At 39.5% G+C, this 24,980-nt stretch overlaps 1 long non-coding RNA gene across 2 annotated transcripts in view; it reads right to left on the bottom strand.

Annotated features, from left to right (window-relative positions):
- The window catches only part of LOC118009467, a 42,053-nt gene that overhangs the window by 1,548 nt on the left and 15,525 nt on the right, over positions 1–24,980 (bottom strand). For both annotated transcript variants that reach the window (XR_004678941.1, XR_004678942.1), the window contains exons 2-3: positions 13,824–13,862; positions 500–625 (exon numbers count right to left, since the gene is read on the bottom strand). This is a non-coding gene — a long non-coding RNA (uncharacterized LOC118009467). The remainder of the gene's footprint in view (positions 1–499; positions 626–13,823; positions 13,863–24,980) is intronic.

Here is a 24,980-nt window from a genome sequence, read left to right as displayed (position 1 = left end):
ATTTATTTACAAAAGTAAACATGGGTGGTAAAGGTATCAACCTATAATCCCCAAAGGAAAAACAAGTTTTAGGCTGAAAAGAGTTTTTCTGAAGCAGTGAACAAGGCACTGGAGAGGGAGTTAAAAGAGCCAGCTCTAATCTGGCTCCATCTTTCATGGCTGGCTCTGATTAGCCCTCCAGGCCTCCTCTCTGGACCCATCAATTCATTTTCCCTACTCCACTCTGCCTTCATGTCATACTCATTGGCATTTTATGCTCATGCCATGCTTTTGTAAAATATTGCTCTTGCACATGCTACTCCTTCTACCTGGAATGCCCTTCACTATCTTCTCTGTCTAGAAAATTCCTGATCATCCTTCACAGCTAAGTTCAACTGTCACTTGCACAGTTAACTTTCCACTGACATTTAGCAACCTTTCCTCCATCATGGCCCTCCCACAAACCAACCAACCAACAAACAAGCAAACAAACCTGGCCTGGTCACAGAAGAAAACTCACCCATTTCCTTCTCTCACAGCACTAGGCACATTGATACACTCATGCAAACGTTTTCTTGAATACTGCACTGTTCTAGATGCTGCAAAACAGTGATGAACACAGACAAGCCTTCATAGGGCTCTTGGCCTATTGGGGAAAAACAGAAAATGAACCAAATAAGTAAATTGTTTATGAGGTATATTTAAGGTGATAAGTGCTTATGGAGAAAATAGAGCCAGAGAACAATAGGAAGTGCCAGGGTACCAGTGAGAAGCTTACAAATTGAAATTGGGTAATCAGGGAAGACTTCAGGGAGAAGGTGACATCTGAGCAAAGACTTGAAGCAGGGGAGGGAGTGAGCAATGGGGATATCTGATGAAGAGAGCTCCAGGTAGAGGGAATGGCAATTCAGAGGCTCTGAAGGAAGAGCTTGCCAGTAATATTTGAGGAAGAGCAAGGAAGCTCATGTGCATGAAACAGAGTGAGCAGAAAGAACAGTAGTGGAGACTAGATAAGAAAGATAAGAGAGTGGAGATGGGAGCCCAGATTTTTATGGGGTCTTTGAGGCCCCTGTGAGGACTTTGGCTTTAACTAGTAGGGAGATGGGAAACCATTGGAGGACTTGATCAGAGAACTGACTTGAGTTACATTTTTAAGGGTTCTTCTGTTTTATAGAATATGGACTGTTAGGGGACAAGGCAATACTCCAGACAAGAGAAAATGGTGGTTTGGACCAGGATTGCAGCAGGGGAGGTGGTGGGAAGTGGTCAGATTCTGGATTTATGTCGATTGTAGAGCCAACAGGACTTCCTGATGGATTAAATGACAGAAAGAAACAAGTCAAAGATGACTTCAAGTTTTTTTGGCCTGAGCCACTAGAAAGATGGAGCTGTTAATGAATTGGGATGATGAAGGTTGTGGAAGGAGCAGATTTAGAGGGGGAAGATAAGGAATTTGGTTTTGGATGTTGAGTTTGAGATGCTAATTAGCCTTTAAAGGAGAGATATCAGTTTGTCAGTTGGATGTATGAGTCTGGAATTTGGGAGAGACATCTGCTGGAGATAGAAATTTTGGAGTCGTCAGCATACAACTGATATTTAAAGCCATGATACTGAATGAGATCATAAAGGGAGTGGTTGTGGAAAGAAAATAGAAGAGGTCCAAGCCTGAGCCCCAGGGTTCTCCAGTGTTAAGTGGCTAAGCATACAGGTCTGTTATAGCATGTTCACATTTTATTGTAATTACAATATGTGTTGCATTGTAATTACAGTATGTATTGTACAATCGTCTATGTGTGTCTTACACTTCCATTACACTCTGATCTCCTTGACGGAAAGGACTGGATCTTACTCATTTGTTAACAGCTTTATCTGAGGAATAATTTACCCACCATAACACTCACCAGTTTTAAGTGTACAATTCAATGCCTTTTAGTTCTTACTCATTTTTGTATCTTCATTAACAGGTATATGGTAAGCACTTCATAAACATTTTTACAATGAATGGTGAGTTTTTCAGTGAATTGCTAAATGAATGAATGCATGTGATCTCAGATCAGTCCTTTACATATCTGGATGCCACTTCTTTGGGTACAAAATGAGAGTGCTGACAAGAAGATTTTAAATTCTCTTTCAACTTTGAAATTTAAATATTCCAAACGTTTATTTCAGAAGCAAGGAATAAACCTCAGTGAGCTGCTCAGGTTTCCCCATCACTAGCTTTTATAATGGCATTAAGACAAGAAATGTTTTCCGGAATTTTTTTAGTGCAATGAGAAATTGGTTTTGACCTTGTTGGGTCAAGTTATAACTGTTGAGAGTGTTGTTTGAAATTCAAAATCTCATCATGAATCAGGCATGAAAGATCAGAAACTTGGAATCTAGTATTATTTGGTTTATAAAACATACAGATGTAATATATATATATAACACTAGCACAATGAGTGAATGTGAAGCAGAACCATATTGTCACAGGGTTCCTGTATTTCAAATTTACCATTAATTCAACATTAACTCTAAGTAAATTGTGATAAAATAGAGATTGTAATCCCTAGGGCAATCACTAAAGAAATAATACCAAGAGATACAACTAAGAATAAATACAGGAATTAAAATGCAATGCTACCAATAATTGATTAACACAAAGAAGGTAAGAAAAGAGGAACAGAGGAACAAAAACAGATAAGACAAATAGAAAGCAAATAGCAAAATGGTAGACCAAAATCCAATCAGATAAAAAATAATGTTAAATTGACTAAGAACTCCATTTAAAAAAAAAAGATTTTATTTATTTATCCATTTGACAGAGAGAGACACAGCGAGAGAGGGAACACAATCAGGGGAAGTGGGAGAGGGAGAAGCAGGCTCCCCACGGACCAGGGAACCCGATGCGGGGCTCGATCCCAGGACCCTGGGATCATGACCTGAGCTGAAGGCAGATGCCTAACGACTGAGCCACCCAGGCGTCCCTAAGATTTATTTATTTATTTGAGAGAGAGAGAGGGAGGGAGAGTACAGAGGGAGAGCGGGAGGGAAAAGCAGACTCCCTGCTGAGCAGAGAGTCCTATGCAGGAGTGGATCCCAGGACCCTGAGATCATGACCAAAGCCGAAGGCAGGCCCTTAACCAACTGAGCCACCCAGATGCCCCTTGACTAAGCACTCCAATCAAAAAGCAGAGATTGTGAGACTGTGTCAGATTGGATAAAAAAGCAAGACCCAAACATTTGCTGTCTACAAGAGCCTCACTTTAACTGCAGAGACATCAATAGAGTTAAAAGTATCAAAAAAGATATAGATGGCAAACCGTAAGCATAAAAAAGCTAGAGTGTCTATATTAATAAAAGATAAATAGATAAAATAAGAAAGTTTAATAAGAGGCAGAGAGGGATATTTTATGAGGATATATTATTAATTGTTACAATACATAACAATTGTATCTATTGTTGTAACACAAAATAAATGTAGAGCTTCAAAACACATGAAGCAAAAACTGGTAGAACTAAAGAAAAATAGACAAATGAATAACATAGTTAGAGATTTTAATATGCTTCTTTCAGTAATTAATAGAACAAATAGCCAAAAAATTAGTAAGAATTTAAAAAGATCTGAGCAACATTATCAACTGCTTTAACTTAATTGACATTTATAGAACAATACCCTCAACAAATTCAGACTACACGTTCTTTTCAAGCACATATGAAATGTTCATCAAAACAGACCATATCCTGGGCCATTAAATAAGTCCCTTTCAAAAGACTGAAATCTTACATAGCGTATTTTCTGACCACAATAGAATTAAATGAGAAATAATAACAGTAAAATAAATGAAAGTGCCAAATACTTTGAAATTAAATAGCACATATCTGAATAACCCATGAGTCAAAGAAATTGCAAGGGAAATAAAACATTTTGAAATGAATGATAATGAAAACACAGTATTTCAAAATTTGTTTTGCTGAAGCAGTGCTTAGAGTGAAACTTACAGTTTTAAATGTTTATATTAGAAAAGGAGAAAAGGTCTAATGTCAATGATATAAGCTTTGACCTTAAGAAATTAGAAAAAGAAGAGCCAATTATACTCAAAGTAACCAGCTAGAAAGAAATAGCAAGAGTCAATGAAACAAAAAACAAATAAAAACAAAGAAGATTAATGGAACCAAAAGCTGGTTCTTTGAAAAGATCAATGAAAAAACAGAGAAGGTACAAATTAACAATATCAGGAATAAAAGAACATATAGAGCCTACTGGGGATTAAAGGATAATAAGGAGATATTATGAACAACTTATGTAAATAAATTTGACAACTTAGATGAAATAGACAACTTCCTTGGAAGACGGAATTTATCAGATGGGACATAAGAAGAAATAGAAAATTCAAATAATCTCATACCTACTAAAGAAATTGAATTAGTAATTTAAAACCTTGCCCAGATGGCTTCCCTGTAAATTCTATCAGACATTTAAGGAAGAAATAATACATATCCTTCAAAAACCATCTCAGAAAGCACAGAAGAAAGGAATAACTTCCAAATCATTGTATGAGGCCAATATTAACCTGACACCAAAATAGGCATAAATGTTACAAGAGAAGAAAACTATAGACCAATATTCTTCATGAGCATGGATGCGAAAATCTTTAACAAGTTTGGCAGATCAAATTCAGCAAGATATAACAAGGATAATACGTCTTGAACAAGATATAAAAATGATAACATTCCAGGAATGCAAAGTTGGTTAGCCCTTGAACATCGATCAATGTAACTCACCACATTGAGAGTGAATTTTGATAAAGTTTCTCAATAAACTTGGAATAGGAAGTAACTTTCTCAACCTGATAAAGAACATCTATGAAACAAAACAAAACCAAAAGATCTTAAGGCTAAGATCATCTTTTGTGTTGAAAGACTGGATGTTTTCTTAGAATTGACAATATGGCGAGCTTGTCCATTCTCACCATTTCTGTTCAACATTGTGCTAGAGATTCTGGCAAGACAATAAAACAAGCAAACAAACAAAAAAAAACAACAAAAGGAAAGAAAGGGAGAAACAGAAGGCATACAAACTGAAAATGGAGAAGTGAAGTTGGTTTTATTCACAAATGAAGTTATTTTATTCATAGAAAGTTTTGAAGAACCAAGAAAAAAGCTACTAGCACTCATAAGTGCTCAAGATATAAGGTTAATATATACAAATCGATTGTGTTTCTATACAATGGAACAAACAAAAAATAAAGTTAGAAAAAAATTAAATTAAAATTCTGTTTATAACATAAAAATGTAATCTTATGGAAAATTAAATATGTGCAAAGCCTAAACACTGAAAAATACAAAATACTACCAAGAGAATTTAAAGATTCAAATAAATGGTGAAATATGCCATATTCATGGTTTAGAAGATTTCATATTATCAATATGAATGACTGTCAATTCTCCCAAAATTGATGTGTAGATTCAATGCAATTCCAATAAAAATTCCAACAGAATTTTTTATAAAAATTGGCAAGCTGATTGTAAAATGACCAAGAATGACCAAAATAATTTTGAAAAAAAAGTTTGGAGAAATTACCCATTTAAAGCCTTATTATAAAGCTACAGTAATCAAGACACTGTGATTTGTCCTAACAATAGATATATAGATCAACAAAGTAGAACAGAGTAAAGAAACAGAGATAGACATTCGTGGTCCCTTGATTTTCAACAATGGTAGGAAGATAATTCAGTGGGAAAGTATAATCTTTTCAACAAACAGTGCTGAAACAACTAGAAATCTATACAGAAAAAAACGAACCTCAACTCACCTCACACCATCCACAAAAATAAATCAAAATGGGTCATAGACATAAATACAAAAATTAAAACAATAAAGATTCTGGAAAAAAATAGGAGAAAAATCTCTGACACTGGAGTACGTTAAAAAAGGGTGTTTTTGATAGGATACAAAAAAACCACAACCCATGAAAGAAAGTAATGATGAATTAGAGCTCATTACAATTTTTGAAATGAGCTCTCCTAATGACGTCTTTAATAATAAGAAAATGCAAGTCACTGCTTGGAAAAATATATTTGTAACACACATATCTGACAAAGGACTTGTATTCAGAATACATAAAGAACTTTCATAACTCGGAGTGCCTGGGTGGCTCACTCGTTAAGCATCTGCCTTCAGATCAGGTCATGATCTCAGGGTCCTGGCATCGAGTCCCGCATCGGGCTTCCTGCTCTGCAGGGAGCTGGTTTCTCCCTCTGCTTCTGCCTCTCTCTCTCTCTGTCTCTCATGAATAAATAAATAAAATCTTTAAAAAAAAGAACTTTTATAACTCAATATTAAAAGGACAAACGTGGGGCACCTGGGTGGCTCAGTCGTTGGGCATCTGCCTTTGGCTCAGGTCATGATCCCAGCGTCCTGGGATGGAGCCCCGCATTGGGCTCCCTGCCCTGCGGGAAGCCCGCTTCTCCCTCTCCCACTCCCCCTGCTTGTGTTCCCTCTCTCGCTGTCTTTCTCTCTGTCAAATAAATAAAATAAAATCTTAAAAAAAAAAAATTTTAAAAGGACAAACATAATAGATTAAAAATGGGCAAAAGATTTGAATAGACACCTCACAAAGAAGATATAAGGAATGGCCAATAATCATATAAAAATTCAACGGGGAAACACAAATTAGTCATCGGGAAAATGCAAATTCAAATCACAATAAATACAACTTCACACGTACTAGAAAGACTAAAATTTAAAAGACTAATGTGAGAATTAATTTTATATGGCAATTTGACTGGATCAGGGGATTCAACAGGTATTTGGCTAACCATTATTTCTGAGTATGACTGTAAGGATGTTTCCAGATGAGATTAGTATTTGAACTGATGGATTCTGTGAAGTACATGGCTCTCCTCAGTGTGGGTGGGCATCGTCTAATCTGTTAAAGGCTTAAGTAGAACAAAAGGTGGGGGAAGGAGGAAATCCCTCCCCCTCCCCTGTTTTTCTGCCTCTTTGCTTCAGCGGGGACATCTCATCTCATCTTCTCCAGCCCCCGGACTAGTATTTACGTCATTGGCTCTCTTGATTCTCAGGCCTTCAGACTCAGATTGAATTACACCATCGGCTTTCCTGGGTCTCCCGCTTGCAGATGGCAGATCATGGGACTTCTCAGCTTCCATAATCACATAAGCCAATTCCTCATAATAAATCTCTTTTTATAGCCCATTGGCTCTGTTTCTCTGAAGAACCCTGGCTAATACAGCTGACAACCCCAAATTTAGGTGGAGATGTAAGGCAAATGTAATTTCTCACAAAATGAAATATATACCTATCCTATGACACATCAAACCTACTCGTAAGTATCTACCCAAGGGGAATGAAAATATATATTCACAAACAGCCATATACAAGGATATTCATAGCAGTTTTATTCATAATAGTCAAAACCTGGAAATAACCCAAACATCCATCAGCAGAAGAATGGATAAATACATTGCAATATATCTTTAAAATAAAATACTACCCAACAATAAGAAAGAACACTCTTCCAATACATGCAACAATGTAGATGAATCTCAAAAACAGTATGTTGAGTGAAAGAAGCCAGATTCAAAAAATATTGTATGATTCCATTTTTATGAAATTCTAGGAAAATAATCTATACTGACGGAAAGTGGATCAGTGGTTGCTTGGGGATGGCAGGGGGGGGTAGGTGGGAATGGGGACAGTTGGGATCTAGCTAGTGTTGTGTCATTAACTAGCTGTGTGAACTTGAGCAGGAGCTCCCTTCTCCTTAGTTTCTTCAAGTATAAAAGATAGTTGGATAGAGCGGGTCATGCATACTGGCTGGTCTTTAGGGTCCCTTCCAGGCCCTACATTCTTGGTCTCTTCTGCATCCAGGCCCATAAAAGAGTAAAGCAAATGAATTTGTTGGTGATGTTTACACTGAATTTCTAAAAACTAGCATTAATTGTCATAAATTATTCTTGTCAGAGAAGAAGGGAATAATTATCTAGCATATATATTTTTTTTTCAGAGAAAATTATGAATTAATTGTAAAATAGGCCGGAAAAATGAAGAAAGATTTTTCATTGCAATAGCAGGAGGCCTGTGATTTTGATAGGAAATGATGAATAAAGGGTGTGGTAAGTAGCAGAAGGAAGTGAAAGTAAAGAAAAAAAAGAAAGCACAACATCCAGCAAAATGAGGGCTCTTATCGTCATTCAAATTACTTTCCTGATACAAATTTGTTTGAGCCATTTATTTTCCTAGTAAGGTCTTGTTCATAAGCTATTATGTATTGTTTATAACAGTCAAGTAAATAGACCTCATAGTGCATTTCATAAGGGCACTTCCCTAGGCCCTTCTCTGAAGGAACACATTACCTGTTTCACAACAATCCCATGAGAGAGGTACTCTGCTAGTACTCATCCTCCCCATTTTACAGATGGGGAAACTGAGACACATCCCACTATATTACCTTTCCAAAAAACAAGACATTCTGAATTTGGAAGCACAGCTGGTCTCAAGGCTTTGGATAAGGGATCATGGGCCTGTAATACCTAACTTGCTCAAGGGTGGTGAAGATTAACCATGATAATGTATGTAAATCCCTGGCACATACTCAGTTCTCTATAATGGTAGTTATTAGTTGAAGGAACAATTAATGTTAACTGTTAAAATTGGTGAAGTGTCTTGGAAGATGCCAGATTAAGAGGATCCTGGGCCAGGTGGCAAGAGTATTTGAGACAAGGAAACAGCTTAACAAGGTTAATTGTGTGACAGTGGAGGGCATATTCTGGGAATGTGAAATGTGGAGGGAGTAGGCTTCAGGTTTGGGGATTGTAGAGGAGATGAGGCCATGAAGTTTGGGGACTGTAGAGGAGATGAGGCTACATATTGTGGACAGCTGGAATTGTTCATATGTCAGAGCAGGAAGACTAGAAGCTTTGGTGTGTGGAGAGGGTGCTGGGGTCTGATACGATCTTACCAGTGTCTTTAAGGACAGAACTCTAGTGACAGCATAGAGCATGGGCTGAGGTGGCGGGTGGAGATAGAGGGACTAGTCAGGATGTTCTTGCAAGATTTGAGTTGAGACTTAATGAAGGGCAGACATAGGGCTGCAGAAAAAATGGAACCTTAGGAACACATTGGTAGACACCAGCAGGATACTGGGTGGGAGACAGTGAGAAGGAGATGCTGGAACTGAAACATTTCTGGGATTTCAGGCGTAAGTGGCATCTAGCCCAGTTCTGATTGTGGTCAATGGCTTCAGTAGCAAGAAGGACCAGGTTTGTATGGAAGGATGGGTTCAATTCAGGACCTGTTGAGTCTGAGGTCTACAGAACATCTGGTTGGAAATATGGGCCTGGGGCTTGGGAGATGAGTTGGCTGGAGGCAGATGGAAAGTCATCCTCTTAAAGACCACAACTGAAACTGCCCAAATAGATGAGATCATTGAGGAAGAATAGGCAGCATGAGACAATACTACCAGTATTAGTAACCATTAAAAGAATCTTCTTATGTGCTTGGGAGATCTTGACTGATAGGGCGACGAGCATCCGACAAAATGAAAACATCGGAGTGTAAGTCTTGTGTTGGCTTTTACATGTATCCTCTCATTAATTCTCTCCAGAACAGTGTGGTGTAAAAAAAAAAAAAAAAAGAGAGAGAGAGAGAGGAGGAGGGACAAATTCTGGTTACAGTCCCTATTTTCAAGGTTTAGGCGAACGAAGAACTAGAAAAGGGAAGAAAGACCAAGTTTTGTAAAGGTCACGTTAAACCTCCAACAGCCAACTTCTCGTCATCAGACAGATCCTGCCTTCATTATTCCAGGACCCTAGGTGAAGGTCAGGATGCACATGTCAGGAGCTGTGTGACAACCTAAGGGGACATTTGGGAAGTGCCACGTGCATGGGACAAGAAGCGGTATTTCATTATGGATTGGGCTGGATTGAGCTGGTCCTGGAAGGCTCTGAGAGAAAAGACATGTGTGTTGGGTCCTGAAGGCAGCAGAGCTTGGAGAAGTAGAGAGAAGAGCGAGAGGACCATGTAGGTCGAGAGGGCCACAGCCGGGAAGGTCAAGCATTTTCTCTTCACTCATTTACAACTGAAGTGGACCACAAAGTCCCCTACAAACCCATTCTTCTCACGCCCCTGGCTCTATGTTTAACGGTAAATTTTCCACTTACTCTGAATGCTGCTGCTTATCTTTTCATCAGGTTTGGCAAAACAGTGACATATGATCTTCCTTAAACATCAGCATATCTCAGCTTTTCTTTCAGTTTCTTATTTATTTTCATTCCAACATTTATTTACATACCTGTGATTTTTCAGTGTGAGCTCTGTTAATGTCAAATAGTGTTACATTCTGAACTATTGACATTATGCCTGGAGATTTTTAAAGAACAATTAATTCTCAATTACTTCCACGTTAATGGTCCCCCCCCCCCAACTCAGGAGGGGCCCTGTAGCAAGGTCATGTCCCAGATGGAAGTGGACATTTGCTGTTCCTTGGCTTCCCAGCACCCATTCGCCCTTCTGTTCTTAAGAGCACTCTGAATTCCTTGTTGGAGATAACGGGCTCCTTATTATGAGAGTCTCCATGGGACTGTCAGTCAAGGAACCCTGTCTTCTTGCCAAGAGTAATCACTGACTGAAGTTGGCCAATCAAATTTTATTCTAGGACAGTTCATCTTGAGCAGGGTCACTTAAGGTCTGTTAAAAGAAAAAAATGGAATGGGATTTATTTCAACAGAGATGCTTTGAAGGGATCATTGATTACTTCCTACCACTTAGATAATCCAGAGCTGCCTGGTTCTGCCCTTTGTGAGCCTCATTCTTTAGGTTCTTTCTTGAATTTCTGAGCAATCTGATAACTTTCTAATAAATTAAATAATATAATAGTAAAGATAATATTTATCACTATATATTATATATCATATAATATATATGAAAAGTAAATAAAAATAAAGATACATAAAAAATAACTTGGAGTCAATTTCTATTGTTTAAAAAAATAAGAAATAAAAACAAACCAAAAAATGAACTAATTCGCTGACCCTATTAGAAAATCCACTGTTTCCAGTTGTCAGCCAAAGTTACCTCCATTGCTGTGGGAAATCAGGGGTGATAAGAATGGATAGGAAGGTATCCACTCTCCCCTCTCCACTCTCCTCCATCTGCTGTCTCCCCCAGAGGATGGTTTGAACAGACCGATCAAGAGGCTCCAGTGTTCTCTGGCTCCCTATTGAGTTGGGTTTTTTTTCCATCTTGAAAACAAGGTCTGGGTGTGAGTTTTCTCAGCTCCCACATTAAGACATTGCCTCAGGTTCGCTGTATCCAACAGTATGCTTATAAATGTTTAACAACTGGCTCTCTGAAAAGGAGGAGGAGGAGGGAGAGTTCTTGTTCGTAGTATTTGCTGATTTCTGCAGTATAGGATTATCACTACAACCTATATGGCTGCCAGTGTGACATCATTTGATAAAGAGTTGGGAAAAGATGCTAGCAATTAGCTTCTGCATGTCCTAGCATGTGGCTGGCAACGTCTCCCTACAGAATAACATGATTCTTTCTCCTTTAGAGTTCCACCAACTTCTCCTCCTGTCATTTTGGGTGGAGAGGTGATCACTTTACTGCCTCTAGCTCTGGGCACTTTCCCTAATCTCTACACACATCTTTGTAAATTGTCCATTTCTAAGAAAACCAACTACACACACACACACACACGCCTCCTCTAATTTGAAAGTGCCATCTTTTTCATGTGGGCATTGGAGTAACCAGCCTCCAAGGTGGCCCCTAAATTTGAATACTTGATCTTCTTATAAACAGTGTGACTTGGGCAAAGTGTCACCATGCAGCAAATACGAATAATGACAGAACCTATCTCAGAGTGTTCGTGTGAGGATTAAATCAGATGGTGTATGCAATGCGCTCAGAACTGTGTCTGATACTTAATAAGTACTTATGCAAATGAGACCTTTGATTATTAAAAATGAATTTTATATCACATTCATATCACAGAGCTATCATTTCGAGACTGTCCTGTTATTGCAGTCTATATTTTCCCAGTCATGCTTTTCCCTCTTCTTCCCCAGAATTATCATTGTGTTGTTGCTGCTCAGCGTAGCTAAATGTACTTGTTTCAATTCCTTCAGGATTTCTCTGATAACTTGAACTGATGCAGCATTTTCTGTTTGCTATAAATTTCTCCACTTACAGGAAAGATTTTTAACATGCATGTACATTCAGGAAAAAAGGAAAATGATACATACTGTTCAGGAGGATTCGGTGTCAAGGAATTAGTAATAAATAAGAGTAGCTGTATCTCAAACAACGTAGTAGATATAAATCAAAGGGAAAGGGAAATAGGAAGTCACATGGCTACAGCTTTTGATTATCCTGATCAGGATTATTTATAGCAAATCTTGGCCTGCATTTCTGTTGAAGGTACTAAATGCATAGAAGAAATGACTTAAAACATCGCCATCAAACTGCCAATGGCTAGGATAACATTCTCACTCCAGAGCCTCAAGGTGAGACTTGGAATGTCAATAATTATGGGAACCACAAGCCTAAAGATAATATAAACAACCCCAGAAACCAATTTCACTGTTCAGAATCCCTTCCCCGTAGCTTCCACTTCAAGCTGAGGGGTCAAGGTTTACGCGCCAAGCCGCTCTCATCTCCAACACTAAGCCACGGCTCTCCCCCAGAGTTTACCCCTACTTCAGCTCTGAAATGCTAGAAGCACTGCCTTGAACGGAAGGGACTTGCTTTTTTAGCAGCATCTGCCAGCCTTATGACTCTTGCTGCAGAATCCTGACAGCAGGACCTGTCACTCATCAGAAATCTGCTCCCCCTTCCCTCCCTGGCCCTTCGATGCTGAAGAGCTTGGCGGTCTTCGAGATGGCTCATTCTCAATGTTTTTTCGCCATCAGGGAAGTGTACTACAGGTCGGACCAGTGACTAAAGAAATACTCAGAGGCCTCAGAAGTCTGTCTCTTTGTGATAATAAGATGAGGAACAGCTCCATATTCCCTCCCCAGCTGCTCTTGAAACCTCAGCCCTGTGTTTATTCACCACTTAGACATGCTTCCTTGACTATCAAAGACTACCTCTTTCTCTCCTGAAACCTAAAAGCTTATCCCTGCCAAGGCCATAAAACCCTGTCCTTAGAGATTCTGTGGGGACAGGCCAAGGATCAGAAACATAAGCAATCTCACGATGCCCCTCCTTATCCCAGGATTACAGGAGTTTCCCTCTATAATTCCCATCACTAAAATATTTTCACTGAAAAAGACAAGTAATCTTGCGTTTGTCTCCATGGGCTCCCAGGATTGATTTGGTTAGATTTCTGGAGTTGGATATTTTTGTCCTCGAAGTCTTCTTTAAACCAGAAATCCAGTGTAAGGTATGGCTCTGAAAGTCGAGAGGCACCTGAGAAGCTGGACCACCAACCATGGATGGCCACTGACCTCTGGGCAGCGCTAAGGATTTCTTTCACGTGGCCAAGGAGAAGGGATTCTTTTGTAGCTTACAGCATTCGGCCAAGACTGCCGGTTGTGCCCATCTCGAGAGGATCGAGAATCAGGGAAGCTACTCTCTTATCTGTGGGTGTGCTCAATTTCCTTATGCATAGATCAGCATCTTTGTCAAAAAGTGTGGTGCTGGTTTTAGGCCTAGCTTAGTTTGATTACCAAAGGTTCCTTTTAATCAATTGCAAGCAGGATCTGGGTAGGAGTCCAAGAACTAGGTAGAATTATGGCTGAAATTAAATTTTGCTGTTGATTCCAGTAAATAAAAAGAGATATTGATTGGGGCTAGGACAACCTTGATGTTTCCAGTCAGGCTGCTAGTCAATACTTACTGTTCATGTTAGGGTTCAGCATATATATCAATCAGGGTCCTGACAAGAGAAAAACAAAACACTCAAATTAGGATAACTTAGGAAAGTTTATAAGGGACTAACTATAAAAGTGCAGGCAGAGTTAAGGGAACAATATGGATAGGATTAATTCAGATATGGCAGAAGCTGGGCAGTTATCATTTTTGGCCCTAAAGGACAAGGCAAGGGAAAGTTATGGAACCTGTAAGGAGAGAGAATCATGCATAGCAAGTGCTTGAGAGGAGCCATGAGCAACCTTTGGATAAGGGTCAGAGCCACCCCAATGAAACCTCTCCCTCTCCCCCCTCCTTTGGATCTCCTGGCAGATTCCCCTTGACTAAACCCATCTTGAAGCCAAAGACATGGAGCCATACAGGGGCAGTCTCTGGGACTGAAAGCAGAATGGAGAAGGATGGGGAGTGAATCTGGAGGAGCCAATATATATTATCTGGCACCCCTGGATTTCCAAAGCACAATAGGATTTCCTTCTACTTACCTTTCTAATCAACCTAATCATGCCTCATCTTCTCTAGGTTTTTCTTAAACATGATGATCTCCCAAGGCTTCACCTCTAAGGACTCCCTCTGGAGTTCCTGCTGTCCCCATCTTTTATCTATGAATTTAATTCTCACCACTGCACGTGGTTCCTAGGAATGTAGCCCCAGCTTCAAGCTAATTCAACTGCCTGCTGGATAACTTGACCCAGATGGCCACTGATACCATAAAATCAATAGGCCCTGAACCAAATCCATAACCTTCCACTACAGAGCTCCAAACTGGCTCCTCCTCGTAACTTATACTACTTCTGTTAATAGGACCGTCATTCTCCCAATTACCAATTACTCCAAGCTCTGTCGTGCTTATCTATGCTATCCTCAGTCATGCTTTTCTGTGCTGTCCTTTTGTCCTCCTCCCCTCTCCCTTCCCCACTCTTTTCCTCATCCTCCCCCTCCTCCCCCTCCTCCTCTTTCTCCTCCTCTTTCTCCTCCTCCTTCTTCTTCTCCTCTTCCTCCTCCTTCTTCTTCTTCCCTTCCATTTGTTGCAAAGTCCGTACCTCCTTTCAGTGTGCTTTTCTAGTGTGTGTGCTATCTCATGATTGTCCTGGTTATGGGTCTTAACTTTTTACCTAGGCTGTGTAATAAAGTCCTAAATATAACCCTAGTGCCAATCCATTCTGTACCTATTCCAATGCACAAATATTTAAGTTTCTTGCACCAAGTTGCCTCATTGATTCAGCCATAATTTTTGCCCTTGTCCTCTCTGAAATAGGACATTTGAAGGGAGGGAAATCTTTCAAAAGCAGTGCCTGTAACACATCCCCTTCATTTTGCATGTGACAACCTGAGGCACAGAGAAATTGCTAGTCCATATAACTTGTCCCTCAATCCCAGTGTTCTGATAAGTCTTTGATGACTCTTCCTTATCTTTCCAGTTAGTAGAGCATAAGTTTCGTAGCCTGCTATACCAGGCAATTCCTACAACATGTTCCCAACTCATCTTTTTAGATGCTGCAATCTGCAACTACTCTACAGAGAGCCTATGCTCTACCTAAAGTCAAAATTCTGGAATACGACTTGCGATTGTCCTCATTAGTGTCTTTGCACATCCCTTCTGCTGCTTGAATTGGCTTTCTCTCCCTCGAGTCCCCTTCTACCTGCTGAACATCTCCCCACCTTTCAGAGCATATGCCCCGGCATTCTTCCTTTCCATCCTCTTTTACAAAGTTCTTTACAAAGCCATTCTGGATTTTCCCCAGCCAAATGTGATCTTTCTCTTTTGTAAATCTCAAAAAAAATTTCCAGCTCTGTTATCTTACCCAAGTCTTTCAAGTATTTGTATTACCCTGCTCGTGGTATGTGGACACTTCTTTTAGCCCTTTATTATATCATAAGCTTCTTCTAAGCATGGCCAATGCCACTCTCTTTTACTTTGTGTCGCCTCTGGTGTTAATGCAGTATATTTCACAGAAATATTTTTAATTCCGTAACTATTTTTAAATTTTGACTGTGATATATTTCTTCTGTAGGAACAACTGACTCTGCCCCTACTCCTCCAACATAACTGTGTCTCACGTGTAATCCTCTTGGAAGGGATGAAATTTTGTTGCTATCATTGGTTTCTTGTCTACTAAGATGATGGTATTCACCAGAGCATGTTTCATTCCTCTGCTCCCTTACCACTCTCCTTGTCAAACTGATAGGAGAGAAAGACAAAGGCAGGTTTATTTTGTAAGTGAATTCTGTTTTGCAGTTAAATTGTGTGTGTAATGTATGTTGAAGAAGTGAATGCATAATCGAAAGGATGCTTGCCTGCCATGATGGCTACTAGGCATACTCTGTCTCATTGGATACCTTTTTGTTCAAATCTTACCTTTGCCAATACCTGGCTGAAAGACCTTGGAAAAGTCACTTAAGCTCTTTGAGCCTTAGAAAGCATGGAGTAGGCTGAAAGGTTTCAAACTTTTCTTTTAAGCCAAAGAACTCCTATCAAGCAAAATCTTACTCAGACATGCACTACGTAAACCTGATGAAATCAGAGGCAGAAGTAGTTTGGCTGAAAATTGGGGAAGGAGCTTTTGAGGAATGAGGTGTGACAACTAGCAGACAAGTCCATTCCATATCTAACTCCTCCTTTAAGCACTTTATCAAAGAATACAGTCAACGCTAGAAGATTCACACTAGCACTGACTGGTAGGAGCTTCTAAAATTCTAATTAATCGAGGACATTAAAAATGAGAGACAGATACCACTTCACACCCAATAGGAGAGCTATCATAAGGGGAAAAAAAGCAGAAAATAACAACTATTGGCATGGATGTAGAGATATTGGAATCCTTATTTATTGCTGATGGGAAGGTAAATGGTGCAGCTGCTGTGGAAAACAGTATGGTGTCTTTCAAAAAAAAAAATCAAACATAGAATTACTATATAATCCAGCAATTCCACTTTTAGGTATATACCCCCAAAAATGGAAAGTAGAGACTTGAATAGATGTTCATACACCCATGTTCATAGCTGCAAGGTTTCTCTGCAGCCAAAATATGGAAGGAATCCAAGTATCCATCAATGGATGAATGGATGAACAAAATGTATATGCATGCAATGGACTATTATTCAGCATTACAAGGGAATGGAATTCTGACACATGCTACAGTGTGGATAAACCTAGAAGACATCATGCTAAGTGAAATAAGCCAGTCACTAAAGGACAAATATTGTATGATTCTGTGCCTCATACTTATATGTAGTACCTGGAATAGGCAAATTCATAGAGACAGAAAGTAGAAGAGTGGTTACCAAGGGCTGGGAGGAGGGAGTAATGCGGAATTAGTGTCTCCTACATACAGCATTTGAGTTTGGGATGAGGGACAGTGGTGACAGTGGCACAGTGGTGAGAATGTAGTTAATGCCGCTGAATTATACACTTAAAAATGGTCACAAGAGTATATTTATGGTATGGATATTTTATCACAGGAAAAAAACTCAAAAAATGAGAGGCAGAAATAGAATATATTTATCAGTTTTGGAGTTATTGCAGTACGGAGAAAATCTGCAAGGTGTATATAGAACCCAGAATGAGTTTCAAGATATCTAATGATTTAGGAGTTCTCCATTTTTGGAGAGCGAATTTCTTCAATGCTGGTCTCCAGCTAAAGCTCATACTCACTGGACAAAGACCTGCGAAGTTTTCAGTGAGGATCTCAATGGCTTCTAGGGCTAGACAGGCTATTCCTCGTTCCCTACACTGGTCTCCGAAAGTCTAAGTCTCCAGTTCTTATTTTCCACCGGAAGCCAGGAGAGAATTTCAGGAACGAAGCTAATGACTGTGACTACATGCCAACACATAATCAAGTTTGCCTAGGAGAGGGTCAAGGAGTGCGGAAGTGGCTCTCACAGCCCCGAGCAAGCCACAGAAGGGAGTTCAGTCCTGGGAGCTCTGACTGCGGCAGCGCTCAGCAGTTGTGGCCATCAGGTAAGGGAGTCATGTTCAGGCCACCACTTGGAGCCAAGACTGGAACCTCCCAGGGAAAGCACAGATTGGGTGTATAGGTTTAGTATGTCCTTTGTACCTAAGCTGTATCTGAAAAATCTTACTGTTTGATTAACAGACTTTCCTATAATCTGCTATATATTAGTTTGGCTGTCCTAACACCAAACAATATTAAAGTATAAGTTTAGGCAGTTCAAGGCCAATATGGTAACTTTACAATGATCAAGACCCAGGCTTTTATTCTTTTTTTTTTTTTTTTTTTAAGATTTTATTTATTTATTTGAGAGAGAGAGAGAGAGAGCAAGAGCATAAGCTGGGGGTGGAGGGTGGTAGGCAGAGAGAGATGGAGAAAGCAGATTCCCTGCTAAGCAGGGAGCCTGACATGGGGTTTGATCCCAGGACTCTGGGATCATGACCTAAGCTGAAGGCTGATTCTTTTTTTTTTTTTTTTAAAGATTTTATTTATTTATTTGAGACAGAGAGAATGAGAGACAGAGAGCATGAGAGGGAGGAGGGTCAGAGGGAGAAGCAGACTCCCTGCCGAGCAGGGAGCCCGATGCGGGACTCGATCCAGGGACTCCAGGATCATGACCTGAGCCGAAGGCAGTCGCTTAACCAACTGAGCCACCCAGGCGCCCTGAAGGCTGATTCTTAACCAACTGAGCCACCCAAGAACCCCAGAGACTTTTACTCTTATTGCTCTGCTATCCTAGGGTGTGGTCCTTGTCATCACAATCCAAGATGTCTAATTATATTCAGCAGCAACATGAAAAAAAAGGGGGGGAGAAAAACATGTTCTTTCCCTTTAAAGCTACAACCCTCCGGTTGCATACATTGCTCTGCCCCCACCCTAAGACCCGGAACACTCAGATGCAAGGGAATCTACATGATGGAATTAATTCTGAGTGTCTGTATAAAGACCTGCTAAAGTTCTGGGGTTTACTTGCCGAAGGAAAATAGTTGGAACTCCCTGAGCTGAAAATTTCTCCTACTTGAAATATTGGTGATTGCTTACACTCTCCAAGGTGGGTGGGTGCCCTAAATCTTGAGTATTCAGCCTCACCGATCAGGTCTTTGCCTTCGGTTGTTGATCTTTTGGTTGTAGGTCTGCCTTACACACTTATCACCTTGTGTGCTCAATCTTAGAACTACAGATCAGTTATGCTATGAGATTATCAATTACCACCTAACCCTGAAGATCTGTCTTCATTCCTGAGCCTGCCAGGACGTAATATAGCTCATTTCCACATAAGCTTCCTGGAGATTAGTGGAATTAAATGCAATTTTCACTCTATGCTATGTATTTCACAATGAGCATATACATTTCCTATACAGCAATTCAGTAAGAAAATTACTATCCTTATTTTACCATGATGTAATAGAGGCTCAGAGATGTTAAGTAACTTCCACTAGGTAACTCAGTGGCAGAAGTGGGATAGCATGCTTCTTTGTAAGGAAATTATTACAAATACAAATTGCTGCAATAAGAAGGGTTTTTGAAAAACTCAAGGAATCTATAGTAAAAAATTAAATACTCCTGGCTAGAGTGGTTACAAATTAGGGAGGAGATGGAATATATAGGACAAGTCCTGATAGGTCTTCGTATGGCTAGTGTATTGAGATTTTCCAAAGAACAGAACCAATAGGATGTGTGTGTGGAGGGAGGGAGGAAGGAAGAGGAAGAGTGAGAGACATCTAGACTGGTACTTATCAAATACCTGGGTACTGTGCTAGCCAAGCTGACATATAAAATTAACCACAGTGGCTAAGAAGAAGAGAGGCAGATTTGGGTAAGCTTTGAGTGCTAGATGAATTGGTTTGGCTTTATTAAATTATCAAATTATGAAACATGTATAAGAGTATCTGAGGCACAGCAGGCACTCAAATTATAACTTCCTTTATCTGTAAGATGATTTTGAAAGTTGTCAAGTAACATGTTGAGTAGCATGATCAAAGCAATACTTATGGAAAACATTTTTGGTAGTAATGATATGAAGTATTAAAAAGGAATCAGACAAGGAGAAGGGATATGAGTTAGAAATCTATTGCCATGGATCAGGCACGAGGGAATAGATTAATCACTTACTACGGGTCAGGCACAAATAAATGCTCTATTTATTTTTTTTCTGCCAAATTTTTATTTAAATTCTAGTCAGTTAACATGTAGTGTAGTATTGGTTTCAGGAGTAGAAGTCAGTGATTTATCACTTACATACATCACCCAGGGCTCATCATAACAAGTGCCTTCCTTAATGCCCATCCCCCACTTAGCCCATCCCCTGCCCACCTCCCTCCATCACCTCTCAGTTTGTTATAGTTAAGAGTCTCTTATGGTTTGCTTCCTTCTCTTTCTTCCCCCCCGCCATGTGTTCATCTGTTTTGTTTCCCAAGTTCCACAAAGATAATATGGTACAATTACTTGCTTTAGACACATTATCTTATTTAATACTCATAACCACCCTGTAAAATAGGTATGACTTGACCAATGAAGAACTGAGACATTCTCCCCCACCCCACCCCAAATGAACTTGCCCAAATCTTATAACTGGGGAATGGTGGAGATGGAATTCAAACCCAAGTCTTCTGATTCCAACCTCTGCTGTCATTAATGAGGGTGGTAGCAGCAGAAATAAAAAGGAGGGGGACAGAGTCCAATAACATTGTGGAATTGAAAGGATTTAGCAACTAGTCAGACGACGAAGATTATTGCAGAATTCTGAGTCTAGACGGATTTTTAGCAAGAGAAAACTGGACTTTTAGGAAAAATAGGGTAGTCCTTATTAGAAGCTGGTTTTAAAGAGTTGGAGATTTTTGGATTCATTCAAGAAATATTCATTTAATGATGTTTGTGTGCTAGGCCTTGTTCTAGACACTGGGAATTTATCCGTGAACAAAACAAAGATCCTTGCCCCCACATTTCCAGGGTGGAGAGACACAAAATAAACAATAAATAAGTAAACTGCAGTTCATGCCAATGATAAGTGTTGCGGAGAACAGTAAAGTGGGGAAGGGCACTCAAGGACTCAGAAAAGTCCTCACTGAGAACTCGTTTAGGTGAAGACCTCCAGGACAGGAGGTTGTGTCATGCAGGTGTCTGGGGCTGTGCATTCCAGCCAGAGGGAACGACGAGGAGAGTGAACAAGGAAACGAAGAGGAAGAGACAAGGTCAAGGTCTCATCGGGTAGGACCTTACAGAGCATAAGAAATTTATGCCTTTATTCTGCAGGAAATGGGATGCCCCTGGAGGATTCTGTGCAGAGTTGAGTTAGGAGGTGGCTTTCGTTTTAAAAGCACCGCTGTGGCTGTTGTGTTCAGAAGGGTGAGGTGGGTCAAGGGTGCAGGTGGACACCAGGGAGGGGGCTACAATAATCCGGGAAGAGTTGATGGTGTTGTGGGCCAGGTCGGAGGCAAAGAGAAGGAATCAGACTCTGGATATATTCTGAAAATAGACCAGATTTGTTGATTGGATGTGAGGTGTAAGAAGGAAACGTGTACGTGTTAGGGTAGAATTTTTGTACTTAAGTGGTATTTCTAAGAGTTCTTGGAACTATGATGACTGGAGCGTAAGCAAGGGGCCAATGCTGGAGACAAAGTTTTGAGAAACAATCACCACAAAGCCAGTAGGATGACTTTAAGAAAGTGTCCAGAAAGTGTGTGTGCCTGATGCAAGTGTATAGCTAAAGAACGTAATAGAAGATATTGAATCTTGAGTGATGCAAAGGTTTGGTGGGTGAGAGGGGCCAAGAGAGACAGATGGGGGAGTAGGATGGCTGTCATCATATCCAATTCACTAGATTTTGTCCTTTGTGACTCAGTCTTTGAAAGAGAATGAATCAACATAGTACTATCACTGCTATTTTTGGATGTCTACTAATGGTGATATTACTAAAATCTATTTGTGATGAAAGTATTTGATCATTTGAATCATCACATAAAACATCTGACAGTTGACAGAACTTTAAAAAATTGGAAGGGCGACCGGTATTCTTTTTTCTTTTTCGTTCCTTTTGTTTCAGGCTGCTTAATTTGTACTTACGAAAAATGCGTCCCACCTGTGATGAACTATTCTATTCTTCCCACAGGCACTAACCTCATTCTTGTTTGGATTGAGTTGTTGTTTTTTAAATATATAAAACACTAAGATTAATTCAGTATTCACTTTTGGGCTTTTAAATTCTTAATAGAAGTAAAACTGTTCTCATTGGCTTTTCCTTTATGGGTTTCAAAAGACTGAATTATAGTTAAAAATGAGTGTTACACAAACAAGGCCTTCTATGTGCAAACAACGAAGCCACGATTTCACTGCAGAGCGGGGAGCCTCCTCTCTTACAGAAAGAAGCATTTAACTATTCAGAATGTTCCCAGTCGGCACTGATAGGCTCAAGGCTTACAGACCCCATGGAAGTGCACAGTGTTCCACAAATGTTCTCCAACTTGATTGTCATCTGGACTTGGTTTTTCGTCACGGTCTTAGGTTAGTAATAATCTCTCCTCGGTTGCATCTCATCAGCTGTATTCACCACTGTGCAACCTCACCATTATAATTTGCTGAGATCTCCTGTGCATCCCTTCACCCTATAAAGTGTCCACCTTACACTTTCCTTTTTTGCAGCCCACACAAATTTTCTTTAACCTGGGAATGCTTCCTGCTCCCACTCAACCTTCTCCTCCTGCTTCAGCTGAATACATTTAATGATGGAGAGCATGCTTACATGATGGTTGTCATCATCAAGAAATACCTTTGGACACATAATGGATTCCACACTGAAGATTTTTAAATTTAGAAGCCTCGGGTTTTAAAAAATATATTTCTACATCCTCTCACCCACTCCAATTAACGTAAAATGAAGGACTTGAGTGACTTTGTAATAGCAGTAGCCAACACTGAGAGCTTACCATATGCCAAGCACTTTATATATTTTAACTTGTTTAATCCTTACAACAAAATTCTGTGAGGAAGTTATACTAGTATGCCCATTTTACAGGTGGGGCAACTGAGTCTTAGACCACTTAATTCACATGGCCTTGGTCATACAGCCAGAAATTGGATTTGAGCTCTAGCTGTGCGGTTCCACAGTCCACTCTGCCTCTGTACTTCTTCACAACAAACACTTCATTTACTTGTAATGGCTCGGTCCCTTGTGTTTCTCAAGGGTGACAGCACCACTGGCATTTCATGGTTGTTCAGGGAGTCCCCTACTTAGCGGGATGTTTCGTATTCTTAGCTCCTGGCACTGAATGTCGGTAGCTCTCTGCTGGGCATCTGCCTTCTGTCATTGAGAAACCAAAAGTGCGCTCATACATTTCCAAATGCTTCCCAGTTAATGATCTCCAGTTGAGAACTGTCAACTGAATTTAATTATCAAAATAGTCACATACTCCTCTCTCTCTCTCTATATATATATTAAATCACAACTTTTCTAAAAGTTTCATAAGTTTTTATAAGTTTGTAACTTTTTAAAACTTTTGTAACTTTAAAAATACACCAACACAACTCATAGGTAAAAGAAAAGGATCAGGCTATGAAAATTAGGTAATTTTTATATGTGTTTGCCATGCTTTCATTATTCGTGAATAAATGATTTTGAGCCTCAATGATCTTGGATACTTTGACATTCATTATTAAGTAAGATAAACTCTACCATTTACCCATTTGCCTAGCAAACTTTTTTTTTTTTTTTATAGTGCAAAGGTAAACTTGAATTCAGCCTGGGCCAAGTCTCAAAGTCATGCATCTGAAAGTCATGATTTTTTTCCCCTTATGTTTATTTTTGGCTATCAAACTTCAGACCATTAGGCAAATGCCCGTTGCCCTTTTACCAATGCCAACACTTGCTCAAGGAGTCCATAACAAGTAAAAATATTTAGTAGAATAAAAAAGAATTCAGGGGTTTTGTATTTTCTAAGCTACGCTAGGTCCACTTTGTGAGACTTTGCACAATTGGAGCTAAGTCTCCAAGGTCATCACACGACTCAACCACATTTCAAGGCTGCAGTGTGGACTTTTAACTCCATTTTAAAATGATTGCTTTCCCAAGGATGTTGTAACAATGCTCTGAGCTATGTATGAGGAGGAATACATTTACTTAAGGAGGAAAAGGGGTCAATGATAAGATGTGTCCTAAAATAGGTACATCTAGGAGCTCCCCCACCCTTTCTTGGTTCACTTATTAAAATAGCCCACTAGTTTTAAACAAATTATTTTATAATCTCGTACTCTCAACAACCAGGTAACTGTGTCCAGTTTTGTTCTTCCCCTCTTTGTCTATTACATACCAGTTTTGCAACATGCTGCCAGAGCTTCAACAACATAGTAAATGAGATACTTTGATGTCCCGGAGGACTTAAAATTTAGGCCTTTTATTATTAGAACTTTTTAATGATGATGTAGAGATTTAAAATAAGAATTTCTCTTTGACAACTATGAAATGACAGCCAAACCTATATACTCTGGTATAGCAATGTGTTTGAAATACACATTAAAATTCAGACAAAATGAAAACAACTCACAAAAAAATGTTTTAGGAGTTTCTTGAAATCCAGTTTACTGAAATTGCCTTGAAATATTTTTATACCTGAGAAAAGAAGGCAGGACATATTTTAAAATGCAGCTTATCCATAATATGAGTATACATTTTTTATTTCATTAAAAAAATCTACCATGCCAGACATTTTTATTTAACCTTTGTCCTTTCCTCGAGTGAGGGTTAGGGATGGTTAAGAGGAATAAGGTGTGCTAGGACTTTCCAGGCCCTTTTTGTGAAGGAATATGGCAATCTTCTGTAACTGGAATTCCTGGTGGCTTGCTGCCGTGGGAGTTTGCTTAGCCTGATCTGCAGAAAGGAGCAAACTATCAGATCTGAGCAGCTAATAGATTTGAGAATTCTTTATGAAAGTGAAAATGGTACTCCTTAAAGCATAAAAGGATCTTGCTGGATGCATTAGTGAGAGAAAAGAAGTGCACTTGAACTTCATTTTTAATCTGTAAAGATCCAATGGATTAAAGAGAGACCTGCATTTGATTTTGGTTCTTTTCAAAAGATATTGAAAATATCTTTTCAATATTGATGCCGTTATACCTAAACAAATCCTCCTTCACAGCTGAGCCTGACTTCCAGCAGTGAGAATATTGCTAATGAAATGATGATG

The sequence above is a fragment of the Mirounga leonina genome, unplaced genomic scaffold (genome assembly GCF_011800145.1).
Source record: "Mirounga leonina isolate KUSES-001 unplaced genomic scaffold, KU_Mleo_1.0 Mir_127, whole genome shotgun sequence".
NCBI lineage: Eukaryota > Metazoa > Chordata > Mammalia > Carnivora > Phocidae > Mirounga > Mirounga leonina.
The sequence above is the reverse complement of the archived record's forward strand: the minus strand, read 5'-3'. Positions and strand labels throughout refer to the sequence as shown.